General features: G+C 53.8%; 1 protein-coding gene across 2 annotated transcripts in view; it reads left to right on the forward strand.

Moving 5' to 3' along the window:
• The first annotated feature begins 1,492 nt into the window (after nt 1-1,492).
• The window catches only part of ALPL (alkaline phosphatase, biomineralization associated), a 107,049-nt gene continuing 87,139 nt past the window's right edge, over nt 1,493-21,402 (forward strand). For both annotated transcript variants that reach the window (XM_030537772.1, XM_030537771.1), the window contains exon 1: nt 1,493-1,564. The gene's annotated coding sequence lies outside the window, so the exon portion shown is untranslated. The remainder of the gene's footprint in view (nt 1,565-21,402) is intronic.

Genomic DNA, 21,402 nt, shown 5'->3' on the forward strand with positions numbered 1-21,402 from the left:
CTGTGACCTCTGCGAGTCGGTCTCTTGAGGTCCCACCAGCTCTCAGCGATTTCAGCTCTCAGTGGGGGAACCTCGCTGTTAGTGTAGGCTGGGCTGTCTCTTCCACAGAAATACTGTCCCACAGCAGCAGGGTGACCAGATAGCAAGTGTGAAAAATCAGGGCAGGAGGTGGGGGGTAATAGGAGCCTATATAAGAAAAAGCCCCAAATATCAGGACTGTCCCTATCAAATTGGGACATCAAGTCACCCTGCACAGCAGGTCTAAGCACTTAGAACTGGCAATCAGTGATTTCAGCTCTTGTGGTCACTTAACAAACCGAAAGACTCTCTATGGAGTCTAATCAGGTCTCTCTTTAAACATGAGAGAGGGGCAGGTCAAACAGAGGAGGTGGCTCTTAGCAGAGCCCACACCACCAAGCAAAACATCTGTGCACCTCCCTCTGTCTTCACTAGACGATGGCATCCAGACCTCCTGCTTAGGGAGTGCAGTTCAGTTGAGGGTGACCAGTGGTTAATTTGTAATGAAAGAGGTGCCGGGGCTCAAGCAAGTTTTTTACTTTCATAACTGATGTGACAAGCCCAGAGGTCCTAGGGCTATGAACTGCCGAGCCTAGAGGTGCTGGGGCTCAGCCCTGGGAAGCCCTAGCACAAATTAAGCGGACAGTCACCCCCTCATTCAGCCAGACTAAGCACAGTTCTGCTGCCCTTTACTCTTACAGTAAGCAGGGGCAGCCTGCGGGAGGTCCTCCGAAGTCGCGGGGCCAGCGGACCCTCCACAGGCACGCCATCGAGGGCAGCCTGCCTGCCGCCCTCGCGGCACCAGCAGAGCGCCCCCTGTGGCTTGCCGCCCCAAGCATGCGCTTGGTGTACTAGGGCCTGGGGCCACCCCTGACAGTAAGGATAACAACATTTCATGACCCTCACATTCAAAATGATTTGTCACCGAACACCAGCCAAAACTGATCACTTGGGCAGCACAGCTGTGTCTGCTGGATACCCAGTCAGAGCAGGTGTGTTCATGTAAGTACAGTTTTGTCCTGAAGCCTTTCCACCCCCCACCCCCCAGGGCTCATCACTAGCTGTCAGGGAGAGTTCATTCAGACCTTGCTTGCAAATCATAATAGGCCAATAAGGCCGAAACAAATGTGCAATTGTCACAAATAACAGCTGTGCGAAGAAGCTAGTCTTTGTTCAGACTTTTCAAACCCATTGTGCTGGCTCACGTACTGTGTACGCTTTATACTGCTTCCGTTCAAAGTGCCCTTGGCGGGAGGGGCTGGGGAAATCCCTGGGGGACAGGGCAGAGTAAAGGGCCACGTGCAGACGCCGGGCTGTCTGCCCCCTTGGAGCCAGCCCAGCCAGCCCAGCAGGGGGCAGCAGTGTGCGCTCTGTCCTTTGATGTGCGGCTAATCAAGGGGTGGGGGGGGGAGGAGCAGAGCCCGCGACCTCCCCGGGGCTTTAAATAGCCGCCGGGACTCCCAGCCCCAGTGCGCGCCGCGCGGAGACTCCCTGCAGCTGGGCTGGACGTTGGCGTGTCCGCAGCGCCGCCGCGCGAACCCCGCAGGTAGGAGCCCGGCCCCGGCAGCGGCTCGCGCAGGGCCGGGGGGCGTTCGGCTCATAGCCGAGACCCCCCCCCCCGGGCGATCCCCATCAGCTGTTCGCTGCGCCAGGGGCCCCGCTTGGCCCTTCAGTCCGGGCTCCTGCAGCCGCGTCCCCGAGAGCAGAACTTCCGACGGGAGTTCCCGGCCCGCGGGCTGCGCTGCTCAGCCCAGGCGCGAAGCCCGAGTCCGCCGGGGGATCCGGCCATGTGAGTCGCTCGCTGGCGGGGCTGGATCTGTTCCCGGGCTGCTTCTCGCCCCCCCGCACACGGAGGGTTTTATCCCTCCTGGCTCGGCCGGGGGCGTGCGGGAGGGCGGTGGAACCACAGCGGGGCGGGGTCTGCACGGAGTCCGGGAGTTAGCAGGGGGACCGCAGCGGCGGCGGCAGCCGTGTGTGGGGATCCCCCCCCTCCAGCGGTGCCCTCTGTGGCCGTGCTGGGGAATCTTGCAGCTACAAGCGAGTTGCTACTGACCTGATTTGGAGGGAGAGAGATGTCGGAGGCTTGTGGCTGTGAGCTGGTGCCAGGTTGCCCTTGGAAGCCCTCTCCCAGTACTGGTTCTCCAGAGAGTTCAGGGGAAGTTTTGTGGGCGATTCCCAGCCTGTCTGGACACTGCTTTGATGCTGTTGGTCTCATCCTGGGGGGCTGGGCAGCCCCCCTTTGCATGGAGAAAAGGTGGGCAGAGAAGTTGGGCTGTTGACGACAGGGTGTGTGATTTGCAGTTAGTTCTGCCCGCACAGGAGGTTCTGGCTCAGCTGCTGGGTTCACATGCCAGCCAGTGGGTTTGCAAGGAGTGGGGTGGGCCTCAGGCCTGAAGTGGGCTCCCAAAATGCCAGGGCTGTTACCCCCTGCCCTCCCATGACAAGATCTAACAGAGTGCAAAATAACACCTGCAGAATTGGGGCAGATGCTCCAAGAAAACCACCCCTGGCAGGGAGGATGCAAGATGCAGAAGGGAACTACCAAGGGTGAGGATTGTGTGCTAATGCACTGTACCAGCCTCTCACCAGTAACTGATGCTCCTTATAGTTCTCTCTCTGTCTGGGATGAGAGGCAGGTTGGTGACCCAGTCCCCACAGACTGATTGGAGGGGGTTTGGCCCTGGGGGATGACCAGGACTTATCTTCAGATGCCGGTTGGAAAGGTTCCCAGGGCCGCCCAGAGGATTCAGGGGGCCTGGGGCAAAGCAATTTCGGGGGCCCTTTCCATAAAAAAAATTGCAATACTATATTCTTGTGGGGGCCCCTGTGCCCAGCGCAAATTGCCCCACTTGTTCTGTACCCACGGGCAGCCTTGGGAAAAATAAACCACCTGCATCTCAGCACAAACCTAGTTTTGAGAACTTCTTTACAAGGTATCACTGGTTCTCAGCGTCAGCTAGTGCTAAAAAGCACTAAAGCTCATTAAAAGGGTTGGACAAATATTTTCTGTCAAAACTTCTTCTGGATCGAAAACTAAGGGTTTTTAAAAAGCAGAAAAATCATGGACAATGTCTGCTTTCCTTCAAAATTTGTGTATTTTTTTAATGGAAAAGCTGAAATTAGTCTGCCAAAACCTGAACATGATTTGGGGTTTCAGAAGTGTGTGGCTAAATATTTGCTGCTTGCCGTGTTTGATTGTTTAAAGAAACAATAAAGTTCTGATTAAAAAAAAAAGTCCAAAACCTTTGAACTATCTCAGCTTGTGATCAAATGCCTGAGCCCATCCAGTCAGAGATTTTTCCAGGTTTCTGATACTCTGCTGGCTTCCTTAACTCATATCTGTCTCCATAACTTTGGGTTAATTTAGGTTAGAACATAAGAACAGCCATACTGGGTCAAACCGAAGTTCCATCCAGCCCAGTATCCTGTCGGCCAACAGTGGCCAATGCCAGGTGCCCCAGAGGGAGTGAACCTAACAGGTAATGATCAAGCGATCTCTCTCCTGCCATCCATCTCCACCCTCTGACAAACAGAGGCTCGGGACACCGTTCCTTACCCATCCTGGCTAATAGCCATTAATGGACTTAACCTCCATGCATTTACCCGTTTCCTAGAGACTAGCTCCATGGGGTCCCTCACAAACTGGAGACAGTTACTGTGGGTTTGTCTTTAGTATAACTTATGTACATACTCCACGAACCGAGCATTTGAGCTTGTTCCAGAATCTGGGATGAGCCTATGTTGTGAAAACTGAAATGCTGTAAATAGCACATGTATGTGAATGGACACAGGGTGCTAAAATTAAATTAACCCAGGAGTTCTCAAACTGGGGGTTGGGACCCCTTGGGGAGTCATGAGGTTATTACTGGGGGTCGTGAGCTGTCAGCCTTCACCTCAAACCCCGCTTTGTCTCCAGCATTTATAATAATATATGAGTGTTCTCAATTTATAAGGGGGAGGTTGCACTCAGAGGTTTGCTATGTGAAAAGGGTCACCAGTATATAAAAGTTTGAGAACCACTGAATTAACCCCTCTGAAGCCTCAGGGAATGTGTGTGTGTGTGGGGGGAGTGTCTCCTTGGTAGGGTTGGGAAGGATATTGCTCTTCTCATGTGATCCCTCTCCCAGTGGCTAATTTTAAATAAAGCTACCCTCCCCTGACATGAATCTCCCTATAGCACTGAAATTAAATCTAGACTATAATTTGGCATTTGAGAAGTGAAAGGGATGGTAGCCCTAATGGAAAAGCTAACAGCTTGGCTCTTCAGCAAGCCTCAAACTGCTGAATGAGCTTTAGAGTAGGGAAGGCTGTGCCTCCCAAATAGCTGGCCCTGCCCCTTATCCGACCCCCATCCACTTCCTGCCCTCCGACTGCCTGCCCCCCTCAGACTCCCTGACCCATCCTGCTCCTTGTCCTCTCACTGTTCCCCAGAGACCCCACCCGTACTCCCTGTCCCCTGACTGCCTTGACCCCTCTCCACCCCCCTGCTGAGTCCTGACAGATCCCTGGAATGCCTATGATCTAACCTCTCCCTGTCCCCTGACTGCCCCCACAACCTCTGCCCCCTCCCTGTGACCTGACTGTCCCCAGGACTCCCTGGCCCTGGCCCCTTGCCCCTGGCTGAGGCTCCAGGAGAGGGGTGGAAATGGGGGTCGGGCTGGGGAGGGAGCCTTAGCCATTCTCATGGGGGCCCCGCGGAGCCCAGGGCCTGGTGCAAATTGCTCCACTTCCCCCTCCCTTGGTGGCCCTGAAGGTTTCAGTCCAGCTGGAGCGCTGTGTGGATGAGGCCCAGGTAGGGAGGTCTCTTGGAACCCCCCTGTGTCCAGGCCTATCAGGACTCTGGGCACAGCTGGATATGGACTGAGGAAATGAGGCACTAAGGAGAGCATGGGCATTTCCTGCTTAGCCGTTAGTACTGCCCTTAGAATCCTGTGCCGCCGCCTTTGAGGCTAGGCTCCCATTTCAGTGTCTTGGCCCATGCAGTGCAGAGCAGTCCCAGGTCCAGCACCATGCAGTTTAGGGGACCTGTGGGTGAATGGGGGAGATATACACTTTATGCAAGAGGTTCCTCCCTCCTCGCTCTGCAGATGACTCATAGGCAATTCCCCTACTGAGATTCCTAGCCAGAGACCTCCCAGACAGTCATTCAAAGCCACAGCCTGATCCTAAGAGGCAAAGCTGCTGCTGCCAAGGGACAACCCCTCCCCGCTAAAGCCTCCTGAATGATCCAGGGATCTCCCACAGTAGCCAGCCCTGCTCCCAGCAGACATGGCCATAAGCCAGCTCTTGCACTCCCACTGCTCATGGCTGGCTCTTACCATCTGACTTTTGGCAGGTTTCTGTGCAGGCTGGTTAGTACCATGAGCTGCATGTTTGTTGTGGGTTTGAAAGCTCTATGGAAAAGAGCACACTTTTTCCAAGGAACTTGCCACGTTGCATGCTGAGCTCTGGGAAATGTCTCTCCCAAAGGGAGCTGCTGGCTTTGGGAAAGCTGGCACTTTAAGTGCCTAAATGGGACCCTGAGCACTTTAAGGAAATCTGCCCCACACGTGCTGGAGTCTGATCTGGACCATGCCAGTGCAACTCCATTGACAGCAGAGATCCTTGAGACTCAGTTTGTTCCCTTGCATTGCCCAGGTTTCCCGGTTTGGCGGGCTGCATGCAGTGTGTTCTCATATTGACTTTGTGGTACTGTGCTAGGCTCTATATGAACATATAGGAAGAGAAGGTGCCTGCACCAAAGAACTTCCACTCACGCTGTTAATGTCTGCAGTGTTGTTCCCAGCACCCAACCAGGGAAGTGCAGGTCACATGCCTCACTGCGCCCCTTTACCTAGAAAGGTGCTTGTGCTGTCAGGCTTGGAGGTAGGAGGCCTCATTCTGATCTCTCACTGCTGGGCATCCATTGACTTCAATGGACTGACTTCTGACTAGCATCGCTCTCAGAAGTGGCAGAACAGCTTATCTCTAACTGTTCCCCTGGCTTGCTGATCTTCATAGGGCAGTGCACTATGTTCCCTGGCTGGGTTATTTTATCTGGTCTGGGTGTGTGTGTGTGGGGTCCCTGCACTGTCCTTTGTGGGCAGTTAATTTAATGTGAGGCTGCACTGAATCTGCATGAGGCACCAGATGCTGCAATGACATGCATTTTAAAAAATCAATAATCGATTCAAATTAAATCTTAAGAGTGGAGGTGGGAGGAGCTTGTTTCTAAAAATGCCCTGACCTCACTTGACCCCTGAATATTTGTTTCTGAGATTCCGCCCCTCAGCCAGTCTAAGTGTAAGTTAGAACAACCTGGAGACCAGAAGGCTGCAATGCCTCTCAGCACCAGGTCAGACAGGAACTGATCCAAAGTGGGTCCAGGGGATCTCTGCCCTCGTCATCAGTTTTGCAGCTGCATGCTCAGACTGTCTGTGGGATCGAACTGCTGCTGCAGGATCAGTCAGCAGTAGCTTCTCCATTCCACTGCTGGCTGGGTTCCCATTCTGCCCAGCTTTGCTGGGGCAGCTGAGCCCCAGCTGGCTTCCCACACACTTCCCCAGCTCTGCCAATGCTCTGAGTTCCTGAGCTGCAGCCCTCCAGCTCCAATCCGAGCCCCCATCTTTGTCCCAGCTTTGCTGAATCACCGTAGTCCTATGTGAAAATTCTCCAGATGTGGCTGGCTTTTAGCATAATGTTACTTTCTCTTGGAAACCAGCCAGGAGGGGAAACTCTGCCATGTTTTCCTTGCTTTCTGATGATGGAGATCTCCCACATTGTCATTTGGGGCACCTGGACCATGGGGGGGGGGCTCCCAGTGTCCCTGAGCTAACACTGCTGCATGAGCCATGGGACTTTGTCAGCCAGATGAAGAGAAGGTGGTGGAGCAACCTGCAGATCCTCATCCTGGGGTGGGGCATACCCCTGTCTGATGGGTTGCATCCTGCTCCCTTCAGCTACACTGGGCCCCATATTTGTCCATTGATGAGGATGATGCAAGGGTGGGTTAGGGGGAGGCTTTTGTGCGGCAACAAGTGGTGCAGAGGATACCCTGATCTGGGGGATGCTGGGACTTCAAGAGGTGTTGTGCCTCCTGAAATCCCCCGGTGCAGCTGCCTCTGGAAATTGAGGCATTCAGTTGCTTCCTAAATTGCTGCACAGTGTTGCTGCATGCTGTTAAACAGTTACCCTGTTCTGAACCAGAGGCAGTTGTGTTTCACGAAGTGATCTTCGTCTAGCCAACCATATAGCTGTTATCTGTCCTCCTTTTTGGGAACCTCTGGGATGAAAAGTACAATACAAATGTGCAAAGAGAAGCAATAATCCAGAGGCCTCATTATAGAGGGAAGGGAATGCAATTTTATCTCTTTAAGAAGAATCTGTTTTGTTTCTGCCCTTGCTATATCACCCATGTGGGCTGGAGCAGTTGCAATAGTCTTGGTGTTTCTCTAGCAATCGGCAAAAAGCAGAAAACTGGCTAGGAAGGTGTCAACTTCCTGCTGTCCATGGTATCTCCAAACACCACTGGCATGATGTGCTCGTGCCTTTGGAACATGGCAGCTTCAGGAAGCTCTGCGTTAACAAGCACATAGTTAAAGAACCAACACAGTAGTTAGGATCCAGTTTTCCAAACTGGGAGGGTGCTTTGGGTGCATCCACTGCTTTAAACTGAATGGCAAATGCAGGCCCTTTCAGGGCCCTAAAGCCTGCATCATATGAGGTTTCATAGATATTAGGACTAGAAGGGACCTCAAGAGGTCATCGAGTCCAGTCCCCTGCCCCCAGTGATATCTATGAGGTTAGCCCACCTGGTAGTGCCTAGCTGATTTGTTGTTAGTGCTCCTGGAATAACTCCTGATACCTGGATTGAGATAGGGAATCAGTGGACATTTTGGCCCTTGGAGCCCCTGCAGCTTGAGTGTTGCTCCAAAGGAAATAGCCTTCTTCTGCCAGAAATGTTGTTTTTCAGTGCTGCTGTAGCGCTTGTGGTGGAGACACTCTAGGTCATGGGAGAGAGCTCGCTTGTCTGCTTAACTCTTGCCTCTGCGAGAGGTGGTAGCCATGATGGCAGGAGAAGCTCTCCTGCTGAGGTAGCGCTGTCTACACTGGCAGCTAAGTTCATGTAACTTATGTCACTAAAAGGGGTGGATTATTAACATCCTGAGTGTTGCAGGTTATACCAAAGTAACCTGTAGAGTAGCCAAGGTCTTAGTGAATCACCCCTGCTGGCAGTCAGAGGGGCAGGGGCATGGAAGCATAGCTCCTTGGTTTGATGGTGCTGGCTCCCCACTTCCAGGGTCTGCACCCTCAGTCTGTGAGGCAGGGAGGGGAAGGGAGGAAAGTTGTCTTGCTGCTGAGGCAAGAACAGGACAGACACTGCACAAACATGCTGTTTCTATCCCTGACACCGGCACTGCTTGGCTGTGAAGTCCCTCTCCACCCCCCCCAACTCAGGAGCAATGCTACGTATTCCTGAGCATCAGCTACTGGGATCTCCTTTAGCAGCTAGTTACGTGTGCTGACGTCTCTGCTATAGAGCACTCCTGTAGTATAGTTTCTTAACTAGATCTCTGCTCAAGCATTAGCAACTGCAGTGATTGCAGTGCGAGGTGAGCATCTGCATTCAAGTCCGCTAGTTGGGGTGGTTAGACAAGAGGAGGAATGTGTCTGCAGTTGAATGCTGCATTTGCTCTTGGTTAGGGTTACCAGATAGCAACTGTAGGGGGAAAAATGGGATGTGGGGTGGGGGTGAGGGTAATAGGTGCCTATGTAAGAGAGTCCCCCAAAATGGGACTGTCCCTTTAAAAACTGGACATCTAGTCACCCTACCCTTGGGTGTAGGGTTTTTGGCCTTCAGAGCAGTGCTTAGGATCTGCACCTTCTCACTGCTCTGTGCTGGGGTAGTCACTCTGGGGACACACACAGATCTCCATTCAGTTCCTAGGGGTGCCCATATTTCCTAGCGTCTCTACTCACCACTCCTGGGGCTGCACTCCAGGTTGGGAGAGGGGCACTGGAGACAGCACTACTCATCCCTAGAGAGTCCCTCCAGGACATGAGGGAGACACACTGGTGTGACAGTCAGGGATGCTTGTCTTGTCATTGCTGTGCTGTATGTGCTGTGGGGAGGGAGCTATTTAGCCTCCACTGTTAATCAGCTTCTCTTTGCCTGCCCTGGATGCTGTCCACAGGCCAGGAGCGCCTGTGCAGCACTGAATAGGTTATTACTTGCTCTAGACTAGGGGTCGACAGCCTTTCAGAAGCGCTGTGCCAAGTCTTCATTCATTCACTCTCATTTAAGGTTTCGTGGGCCAGTCATACATTTGAACCTTTTTAGAAGGCCTCTTTCTGTAAGTCTATAATATATGATAGTTTAGTTATATGTAGAGTAAATAAGGTTTTTAAAATGTTTTAAGAAGCTTCATTTACAATTAAATTAAAATGCAGATCTCCCTGGGCTGGTGGCCAGGATCCAGGCAGTGTGAGTGCCACTGAAAAATCAGCTTGCGTGCTGCAGGTTGCCTGCCCTTGTTCTAGAGAGAGGCAGCAGCTGTGGAGATGGCGCAGTGGAGCATGCTCTCCGTGTGACTGGACAAAATGGGTCTCTGTGGATTGCAGGTTGGGGGAGAATGGGCCAAGGGAAGGTTTTGCAGGTGAATCCACAGCAATATATCCTGTGATTGCTGAAAGGTTTCCTGTTGCTTCAGCATTAGTAAGCAGCCTCTGGTGCAATCTCCTCCAAGCTGTTACACTGGGTCAGCGCAATGACAGGAATGCTAGTACTTCCCGAAAGCCCTGGCCTCAGAGCAGTGCCTGTCCCAGCTTGGCTTCGTGGTCAGCAAATAGGGAAGGATGAACTGGTGTGCCCCTTGGGACACCTGGTTGTGATGGCTTCCTGCCAGTGGAAGAGTGGGGTATGCCTCAGTGCTAAGTTGACTTGAGCACACTGGGGTTTTCTAAGTAACTCTTCGTCCTGAGCTTTGGGGGCAGCGACTGAGGTGAGGGTGATGGAATGGGAGTTGCTAGGAACATTGTGATGGCGGAGGGAGGAGCAGAGCTGAATTGGGCAGGAGCCCTGCTGATGGACGCTTGGGTGGGATTTAACTACTCTGGCCCTGCACATATCATGGGTGGGTGTGTCCATATCCATCCAAGCCAGCTCTGTGCAGGCTGTCTAGCCCAGTGCTTTCTGTGGCACAACTCTTCCACGTTTCCATTCTCCCTCTGGCACAGGGTCAGAGCAGAGATTGCCCCAGAAGCAGGGCTGGTGCAAGGATGTTTCGTGCACTAGGTGAAACTTCCACCTTGCTCCCCACCCTCTGCCCTGAAGCACCTCCCCCCACCCCAGCTCACCCCTGCTCCGCACAAGAGCATGCCGTGGCCACTTCACTTCTCCCGCCTCCCAGGCTTGTGGTACCTAAGCTGATTGGTGCCGCAAGCCTGGGAGGCGGGAGAAGTGAAGCAGCTACGGTGTGCTCAGGGAGGAGGCGGGGCAGGGGGACCTGGGGCGGGGAGTTCTCCTGCATGCTGCCCTCCCCCACCCTTACTTGCTGCAGGTGGCCCTCCCCATGCCCTCCTGCCCCAGCTCCCTCCACCTAAATGCCAGTGGTGACTGGGGAGGCCGAAGATCCGGCTGCAGCAGTTGCTGCTGAAGAAAATGGCACCCCCCAAATGCCAGTGCCCCAGGCGACCGCCTAAGTCACCTAAATGGTTGCACTGGCCTTGCCCAGAAGGGAGGGGGGCAGAGTGAAAGTGTGTGTGGTGGGGGGGGGGACACGGGAGGAATTGGCCAAGGAAGGACTTCCCCATAGTGTTTTGTGACCCCGAAGACCACTGCAACAGGAGTGCAAGATGCCAGGGCCACCATAGCCCCCAAATAGGGGAGACACAAATCGCCCTCTACCTGGGCAAGTGCAGGGCTCTGTGCCCCAACATAGGAGGAATCCCGCTGACTAAGCTCGTGTCATGGAGTTTGCCAGGACAGTGCGAGAGGGCAGGGGATGTTAGCGTTATTGTTGCGTTGCTCAGATCCGTTTGTAAGCGATGCCTCTGACACTTCAGGCCATTGCAACACAGTGGTAAGAGCTCTGATGCCATCTGCATTAGGACTTGCAGCTGCAGGAGGATTTCAGAGAATCCTGCTTGTGGGCAAAAGCCTGGGGATTGTCTCCATGGCCTAGCCCGTCACTTGGCAGCCGGGGATTTGTGCGGGTCTCCCCTTTGATGGAAACTAACCTCGACAAGTGAAGGCTGGTGGTAGAATGTGACCCACACAGTTGCTACAAGTGGCATTACTGCCTTCACCAGGCAGTAATGCCATGTAGGCTCAGGCTATAGAAGACCCATCTAGCTCACTGTCACCTTTCAAGGTATAATGGTGGCTGACAGTTCACTCCACGCTTTCACTTGCGATTGTTACAGTAATTCCAGACACTGCTGGAACAGGAAGGGCTAGGAGAGAAAATATGTGGGGTTTTTTGTTGAAATTTTTTTTTACATAAAGTATCTCTCACTCTTTCCCTTGCAGTTAGTCATGTCCTCTGTGGGGCTTTGTCTAAGCACACAGACTGCATGATTCTGGTGTGGCTCTGCTGTACTGCTTTAACTAGGCCAACATCCTGCAAACTTTGTGTTTAGACAAAGCTCTACAGAGGACACTGTCGTTGCAGGTGTGCTTTTTTTGTACAGTCAGTCATATGGGTACAAACTCTGGGTGGGATTTCACACCCCAGCAGGGGAGAGAATTCCGTGCTTAAAATGGGGAAGTGGGATTGGGAACCACAAACATTGAGAAGAGGTTCTGGGGCAGCAGTATTGCCCAAGCACTTAAAGATTGCAAGTCCCCCTCATCTGCCCCTCCACCCCCAAATGAGATTGTTTTAAAAATCATGAGGTGGTGTTACTGTGGGTGGTGGTGTGTGTGTGTGTGGGGGGGGAAGAGTCTTTTTATTGAGCTTCTGGTTTCTGAGCCATTAAGCTTGAAAACTTGCCTCCGTTTCTTGGCCACCATGAAAACTAGAAAGTTGAGATTCTCGCATCTGCTGCTTGGTGGCCCGTGGGTAAGGATACTAATCCCAAGAGTCTTGGGTTCAACTACCAGGGAACTCCTGAAGGTGGAAGGGGCAATTATAGGACCTTTAATTTTGGATGAAATTCTCTGGCCTGTGTCATGTAGGAGATCAGACTAGATGGGCAGGGCAGGGCAGCGCATTCTTTAAAACCAGGATTTAACCCACAGTCCCAGCTATGCAAGCAAATGTGGGTTCAAAGAACATGCCTGAGGGTTTTGTGTATGGCTGGTAAGGGGGTCTGTGCAAAAACACACAGGGTGGGTAGACCTACAGAGTGTATATAACCATAACGGTCCCTTCTTCTTCGAGTGCTTGCTCATATCCATTCCAATTAAGTGTGCGCGCGCCGCGTGCACGTTCGTCGGAGACTTCTTACCCTAGCAACACTCGGTGGGCCAGCAGGTCGCCCCCTGGAGTGGCGCCGGTATGGCGCCTGATATATACCCCTGCTGGCCCACCCGCTCCTCAGTTCCTTCTTACCGCCCGTGTCGGTCGTTGGAACAGTGGAGCACGGCTAGCCGTTCTCCACCTCCCTAGCGTTTCACTCTTCTGCAGTTTAGTGTATATAGTTCAGTTATTATAACAATAATAGTTGTAGTTATAACGTTAATTTAGTGTAGTTGTAAATAGCATGATGGCATATATCACATTAGTAGATGTGCAGGTGTAAATAGTTATACTGAGGATTGGGGGTTCGCCCCTTTTTCCTCCCCGCGGTGCCGGGGCCCATGCCCGGTTCACCCGGCTTCAAGCCTTGTGCGGCCTGTCATCGGCCGATGCCAACAGGAGATCCGCACGACTCCTGCCTGAGGTGCCTAGGCGAGTCCCACCTTGCGGACAAGTGTCGGATCTGCAAGGCGTTCAAGCCCCGAACAAAGAAGGAGCAGGACAGTCGCCTGAAGCAGATCCTGATGGAGGCAGCGCTGACTCCCCCACCGTCAGCACCGACTCCGGCACCGGGACCAAGTGTCGCCTCCACTCCGGACCGCCCGACGCCGGCGAGGGCTCCAACTTCCCGCTCGGCACCGGCCCAGCACCCTAGCCGGCACCGCTCCCTCTCCTCAAGGAGCAAAAAGCACAGGGCTCCTGCGGTGCCTACAACTGCACCGCAGTCAGAGCGTGCCTCCAAACCTGACCGCCCGGCACCGTCATCTGCCACGGTACTGAGCGTCGTCGCACCATTGACTCCGGCCCCTCAGGGACCGTTGAGTCCGGTGCCTTTCAGCTCCCCAGTGAGGACAGGGGTCGAGCTTGTCGCGCCCTCCACGCCGGAGGCCTTCTCAGTGGCACGCGACCTCATCGCACTGACAGAGCCCGAGCTCCCCTAACCCCCGGCACCGCCGGTGCGGGGTATCCAATCGATGGGCAAGCCCGCCATGGTACGGCCGCATTCTCCGGGTACTACCGGGCATCGGTCCCGCTCCAAATCGAGGGACCACTCCCAGTGTCGCTGCTCGAGATCTAGATGCCGCTCGTAGTCCCGGGACCGCTACCTGCGGCACCGGTCGTACTCGCGGCACCGTTCAAGATCCCGGTCGCCGTCGTACTTCTCTCAGCACCGGTCTAGATCACGGCCCCGACGTTCCTACCGCAGCCGGTCCCGACACGGCAGTGGACGGCAACGGTCGACCTCCCGGCACCGAGCTGGTAGCTGGTCCCGGTCTAGATCGTGGTACCGCCATGACTCCCGGTACCGTTCACCGGCACCGCGCAGCGACGTCGGGATGCGCAGGGGCCTGCCACAGTCATCGACGGCTCCTCCATGGCCTTCGAGGCACTCGTCCGCTTCTTCCCATATGGACAGCACCTCTTACGGGGGTTTGGATGTTCACGCCCGCACGGACCAGGGTCCACCTCAATGGTCCTTTTGGACACCCTGGGCATACCACCAAGCCCAGGGCGAACCTTTGGGACAAGCTCGGAGCGTCGTGCGCCAGAGGCCACAGTCAGTCGAACCCCCCGCCCCTCAGGTATGGAGGAAGACCCCACGGATTCCCTGGTGCAGCAGGATGCCCGGGAAACCGAGGCCCCTCTGGATGAGGCTTCCGTGCAAGATCCACTCCTCCCTGGGGTGTCTTCGTCCTCGTCCCCAGATGAGGCGGTAGCGGGCACATCTTCATCAGGGCCCCTGCCGATTGATCTCCGGGCGCATCAGGACCTGCTGAGGCGAGTTGCCCAGAACATAAACCTTCCTGTAGAGGAAGTCCCGGAAGCAGAGGACCCGGTAGTAAGCATCCTCTCGGTGGAGGCACTGACCAGGGTAGCCCTCCCCTTCATTAAGTCGATCCAGGCGAAGGCAGACACCATCTGGCAGTCTCCGGCCTCCATTCCACCCACTGCCCGCAGCGTGGAAAGGAAGTATATGGTACCATCCAAGGGGTATGAGTACCTCTACGTACACCCCGCTCCCTGCTCCTTGGTGGTACAATCAGTCAATGAGCGGGAACGTCACGGCCAGCAAGCTCCTGCACCAAAATCCAGGGAAGCCAGATGCATGGACTTGCTGGGCCGTAAAATTTATTCTGCTGGAGGCCTTCAGCTCCGTGTGGCGAACCAGCAAGCCCTCCTGAGCCGTTACAGCCACAACACCTGGGAGGCTGTCAGCAAATTTACGGAGCTGCTCCCCCTAGGACTCACGCCAGGAATTTTCATCTCTCCTGGAAGAGGGCAGGAGGGTCGCCAGGACCTTGCTACAGGCATCCTTAGATGCCGCAGATTCAGCGGCGAGGACTCTGGCGTCGGGCGTAGCCATGCGCCGTATATCGTGGCTGCAGTCTTCTGGGCTACCGCCGGAGCTACAATACACGATCCAGGACCTGCCATTCGACGGGCAGGGCCTCTTCTGTGAAAAGACGGATCCCAGGCTACAGAGCCTGAAGGATAACCGGGTCATCATGCGTTCACTGGGAATGCACACACCCCAGACTCAGAGAAGGCCATTCCGTCCCTACCATCAGCGCACTTATCCCCTGCCTCGCCCCAGACAAGATCTCAACCGGAGGCGAGGCCGGCCAAACTGTAGACGGCAGCCAGGTCCTCAAAGGGGTAACACTTCCGGGTCCGACAAGCCACCGCAGGGACCCAAGGCGAACTTTTGAAGGTGCGCCCGAGAGCAGCTTACCAATCCCCCCTCTGGATCCACTTCATTTCCTCAACCGCCTCCGCCACTTCCTACCGTCATGGTCCCAGCTGACTTCGGATCGTTGGGTCCTGAGCACAGTGCAGTTTGGTTACCATCTTCAGTTTTTCTCCACTCCCCTCCCATCCTCCCTCCTCGTCCCTCTTCAGGGACCCCTCTCACGAGCAACTTATTGTCCAGGAGGTTCACAAGCTCCTGTCTGTTGGGGCAATAGAGGAGGTGCCAAAGGAACTAAGGGGCAAGGGGTTTTATTCCCAGTACTTCTTAATCCCCAAGTCAAAAGGGGGCCTACGACCCATCCTGGACCTGCGAGGCCTGAACAAATTCATCAAAAAGTTCAAGTTCCGCATGGTAACCTTAGGAACCATCATCCCTTCCCTGGATCCCGGAGATTGGTACGCCGCTCTCGACATGAAGGATGCGTACTTCCACATTGCGATCTTCCCCCCGCACAGACGGTATCTCTGCTTTGTGGTGAATCAGGACCACTACCAGTTCACGGTCCTCCCCTTTGGGCTCTCCTCAGCCCCCCGGATACTCAGCCCCCCGGGTATTCACCAAGTGTATGGCGGTTGTCGTGGCTGCCCTGCGACGTCATCGTATCCATGTCTTCCCTTACCTCGACGACTGGCTCATTTGAGGCACGTCGGAAGCGCAGGTGACCGGGCACATCACCGTCATCACGGAGCTGTTTGCGAGTCTACGCTTGACCATCAACCCGGACAAGTCCACTCTGGTGCCTACGCGGAGCATAGAATTCGTAGGGGCAGTGCTGGACTCCAACCTCGCGACGGCCAGCCTCCCCCGGCACCGATTCCAAGCCATAGTGTCCATGGTCACAAGCCTGCGGGCCTTCCCGACCACATCTGCTCGAACATGCCTCGCTCTCCTGGGGCACATGGCCGCATGCACCTTCGTCACCAGACATGCAAGACTCCGCATGCGCCCGTTGCAGACCTGGCTCGCGTCGGTCTATCGACCAGGCAGGGATGCCAGACACAATTGTAACGATTCCACCGAATGTTCTAGGCTCCCTAGGCTGGTGGACAACGCCCTCCCAAGTGTGTGCGGGCCTACCGTTTCACGCCCCACAGCCCTCAGAGTCCCTGACAACGGACGCATCATCACTGGGCTGGGGTGCGCTCCTGGGGACCCTGCGTACACAGGGTCTGTGCTCACAGAGAGAGTTGACTCTTCACATCAATGTGCGGGAGCTACGGGCCATTCGCCTAGCATGCCAGACATTCCAACGCCATTTGCACGGCCGTTGTGTCGCGGTATTCACGGACAACACAACGGCCATGTATTACATCAACAAGAAGGGCGGGACCCGGTCCTCCCGGCTGTGTCAGGAAGCAATACGTCTGTGGGACTTTTGCATAGCCCACTCTATTCATCTAGTGGCCTCCTTTCTCCCGGGAGTGCGGAACACCCTTGCGTATCATCTGAGCAGATCCTTTCTGTCCCACGAATGGTCCATCCGTCCGGACGTCCTCTATGTCATTTTCCAGAGGTGGGGGTTTCCCCAGATAGACCTGTTAGCCTCCAGATCTAACAGGAAATGCCAGGTGTTCTGCTCCCTACAAGGTCACTCCCCGGGCTCCCTGTCGGACGCGTTCCTCATACCGTGGACGGGTCGTCTTTGCTACGCCTTTCCACCCTTTCCTCTCGTCCATCGAGTCCTGATCAAGGTCCGGAGAGACAAGGCCCGCCTCATCCTGATCGCTCCGGCGTGGCTGCGGCAGCCTTGGTACACCATGCTGCTCGACCTGTCCCTGGCAAATCCGATTGCCCTACCTCTTTGGCCGGACCTGATCACACAGGACTTCAGCAGGATGCGCCATCCGGATCTGCAGTCCCTCCATCTGTCTGCGTGGCTCCTGGCTGGTTAAGCCAGTCCGAGTTGCGCTGTTCCGATGCAGTACAACAAGTGTTGTTGGGACGCAGGAAGCCTTCCACGCGTTCAACCTACCTAGCGAAGTGGAAACGCTTCTGCTGCTGGTGCAGTCAGCAGGGCCACGACCCACTCGCTGTGCTAGTCCCCACCATCTTAGACTACGTGTGGTCTCTCAAGCAGCAGGGCTTGGCGATCTCCTCTCTACGCGTCCACCTCGCGGCTATATCCACCTTCCACCCAGGCGAGGCTGGCAAGTACGTATTTTCTCACCCAATGGTGTCAAGATTTATCAAGGGTCTGGAGCGGCTCTACCCTCAGGTCAAAGGGCCTATCCCTACTTGGGACCTGAACCTGGTTCTAACCAGGCTCATGGCGCCCCCCTTCGAACCCTTAGCCACATGCTCATTGCTGTACCTATCCTGGAAGGTGGCCTTCCTAGTCGCTATTACGTCGGCCCGGCGAGTCTCGGAGCTTCGGGCTCTGACCGTGGACCCTCCGTATACGGTGTTCCATAAGGACAAGATACAGCTGCGACTGCACCCAGCGTTCCTCCCTAAGGTCGTCTCCGCCTTCCATATTAACCAAGATGTCTTCCTACCAGTCTTTTACCCAAAGCCGCATTCATCCCGAAGAGAGCAACAGCTCCACTCCTTGGATGTCCGAAGGGCTCTCGCGTTCTACATTGAGAGAACTAAACCCTTCCGGCGTTCACCACAATTGTTTGTGACAGTAGCGGAACGAATGAGAGGCATGGCAATCTCCTCCCAGCGTATCGCATCCTGGGTCACGTCCTGCATCAGGACATGTTACGACTTGGCCAGTGTGCCAACGGGACCCCTTACCGCCCATTCTACCAGGGCTCAGGCTTCCTTGGCCGTGTTTTTGGCTCATGTCCCCATACAAGAAATCTGCCGTGCGGCCACATGGTCTTCTGTACACACCTTCGCATCACACTATGCGCTGGTACAGCAAGCTAGAGACAATGCCGCTTTTGGCACAGCGGTTTTACAGTCCGCAACGTCTCGCTCCGACCCCATCGCCTAGGTAAGGCTTGGGAGTCACCTAATTGGAATGGATATGAGCAAGCACTCGAAGAAGAAAAGACGGTTACTCACCTTTGTAACTGTTTTTCTTCGAGATGTGTTGCTCATATCCATTCCACACCCGCCCTCCTTCCCCACTGTTGGAGTAGCCGGCAAGAAGGAACTGAGGAGCGGGCGGGCCAGCAGGGGTATATATCAGGCGCCATGCCGGCGCCACTCCAGGGGGCGACCTGCTGGCCCACCGAGTGTTGCTAGGGTAAAAAGTCTCCGAACGTGCACGCGGCGCGCACACACCTAATTGGAATGGATATGAGCAACACATCTCGAAGAACAACAGTTACAAAGGTGAGTAACCGTCTTATTCTGAATCTGTCTGTCTTACTAGCTAAAGGTCTCATTTCTTTTTTTCCCTCCCATCCTGCTCCTGTACACATTTGCACTACTTGCCGCATGAATGTAAATAGCAGCATAGCTGCAGTTGCATACATAGTGTTGTACTCGGCATGGCTAACCCCTGTCACTACCCATGTGATTGCAGCTGCCTTGCTGTCTATACTCATGCTAACATGAATGTACGTACAGTCCTGAGAATCACATCCTTAGCTCTTAGAGTACATGTAGCCTGTGACTCCCGGAGTGGAAATATTACAAAAATGCCCCAAATTGCAAGAGTTGGCAACAAGCAAACACTAGGAGCTACTTGCAATCTGGCCATCTTAAAACCAAAAGGTATTTCAAGTTGCTTCTACTTTCTCTGCTCAGAGCCCTGGGGCCACTTCTTCAGAAGAGTTCAGCACCCAATGTGCAGAGCCTTCTTGCAGGCCTGGCCCAAAGAGTCATGCTAGGGGCTGAATGTTTGAACATAGGCTCCAAGTTCCTTTGCGAGTTGAACTAGATGACCTCCCGAGGTCCCTTCCAACCCTGATATTCTAGGGTTCTTTGACAGTTTGGTTTCTTTTACATTGACTGTCAACACTGGCCATTGTCATGCTGTTTGAAAACAATTGCAACTGATCTGGGTGAGATTCTTTTGCAGGAGGTCAGAGTAGATGACCTCAGTTGGCCTTGAAGCCTACTGCATAAAGCATATGGAGGAGGGTTGAGTTTTGGGGGCAGGGATTGCATGGGCCTGTAGACGCCCTCCACCCTTTCCAGCTTCTGCTCATAGTCTCCTCTTCCCATCCGCCTTGCAGGTGGTGACAGAGTATCAGACCAACACACTGAGGAGGTGACACTCACCATGCATATCCTCACAATCCACTCTGAGCAAGTCTCTTACCCTCTTTGCCAACAGCCTGCCTCACCCTAACCCCATACCCTTCAGAATATCTGAGGAAGGTGCTCAGCTGAGTGTGACTGCTCAGTTCAGCAGCTGATCGTTCTCTCTGAGGGAAGTGTGTGTGGCCAGCTGTGAGGGCCTTCCCAGCATGCGAAGGATAGCCCCGAACAGGTCCCTGTTTGAAGGCATGCTTTCCATATACATCTGTATAAAAGAGCTCACTGTTCTCTGGAAATGAGAAGGATCCAGCAGGGCTCCTGCTGTAGTGGAGACACTCCCTTGAAGAATACCTGATGAGTCCCAGAGCTTAATGCTAGCATAGAAGTTTGGAGTGTTGGGTGACTAGAACAGAGAAGATTCTGAGGTGGCAGAGGTAGCTTAGGTGGAGCTGAAAAGGAAGCTATTATCTAATTAGTAGTTGCAGTGGAAGTGTGAGTTCTCAAAGTGTCATGCATTAGACTTCCTCTTAGCTGACCTAAGGAATCCTTTTGAGCCTGTTATGCAAATATTACCTTTTTTGCATACAACCTCAGGTCAAGTTCATTAGACACATCTCCCTGGTGTGTCACTCTGAGTGGAACCGTCTTTTTGCATATCAATTGTCCATGTCACTTCCTCACAAAGTTTGCTAGGCTGTTCTTTCCTGAAGGGGGAGTTTGCATCTCTCCTTGAGGCCACCTTAACACACAAGAATTAAATTCATGACTACATACATGCATCAAATATGATAACTCCAGACTATCGCACCAGCATGTCCAAAGATGGCCCAGTGATGGTGCCCTTCATGAAGGTGGAAACTCCCCATTTTGCAAGTGTGCACAACCCCCTCCCCCGAACTTAATTCATAAACCTATAAATATCCTAACCTTTCCCCTCCTGCATTCCCTTCCCTGCTGTCTCCTTGTCCTGAAGGCGCTGGATAAAGATCTGGAGTGCACCAAGATGGACCAGGTTACTGTAGTGAGTTGCTGAGCTTGTAGCTCTTCCTCTCAGGATCCCTAGAAGTATTCTGGGGGGCCAGGGGGTCTACACCAAAAACATAACATTCTGCACACAGTATTAAATTATGTAGTGTTATTTTGACAAATTTGCATAATCAGGCCAATTTCAATTATTTTGATTTATTTCAAAATACCTTTAAGCAAGTATGTCTGTAACAGTTCAGACAAACACAAATTTCTGCAGCAGGAGAGAGTTAAAGAACCTCTGTGACAACCCAGTTCCTGTTTCTCTGCCCTCTTCCTCTCCCAAAGCCTAGATGGGGAGGTCAGCAGAGGTGAAAGTGGGCCGGTACAGAGTACCAATTTTAAAAAAAATTTGCTGGTACACTGCTGCACTTAAGTGGAGCACCCAATACTGGCTTTTTCACCTCTTTGGGCTGCATAAAAAAACAGTTTAAACTCCGAGCTAATAAAAGCTTGGAAAGGGAAAACTCTGTCACACTAGTTTCTCTCCTCCCTCCTCCTCCAGCCAGGCTGCCAACGCGGCTAGGCTCTGCATCCTCCCGACCCTCGCACTCAGCAGGGCGGCAGTGGCTCCCCTCTAGCTAGCAGCAGGGGGACTGGGTGAGGGAGAAGCCTCCCCAGATACCTGCTGCCTGCATAGGAACCGTTTAAATTTAGCTGTTCACTCTCTGGGATTGGGGCCATTTATGATATCCTTGTTAATTTCACTCACAGGTGTTGGGGGGGGTGGGCAGGGGTGAGACCAAGGCAGGGGCAGAATAGAATAGGCATTTGGCTGCACAGCTTAAATCCAGAGCTAATAAAAGCCAGTGGAGGGGAAAACTCACTGTCACATTTGTTGGGGCTGGAGGAGCAGGGAGGAGAGAAACCACTGAGTGAAATTAACAAGGATGCCAGAAATGGCCCCTAATTCCACAAATTGAACCAGGGAGTGAACAGGTGAGTTTAAACTGTTCCTATGCAGGCAGTAGGCATCCTGCGGAGGCTTCTCCTTCTGCCAGTCCCCCT

This window comes from Gopherus evgoodei, chromosome 18 (assembly GCF_007399415.2).
Source record: "Gopherus evgoodei ecotype Sinaloan lineage chromosome 18, rGopEvg1_v1.p, whole genome shotgun sequence".
Lineage (NCBI taxonomy): Eukaryota > Metazoa > Chordata > Testudines > Testudinidae > Gopherus > Gopherus evgoodei.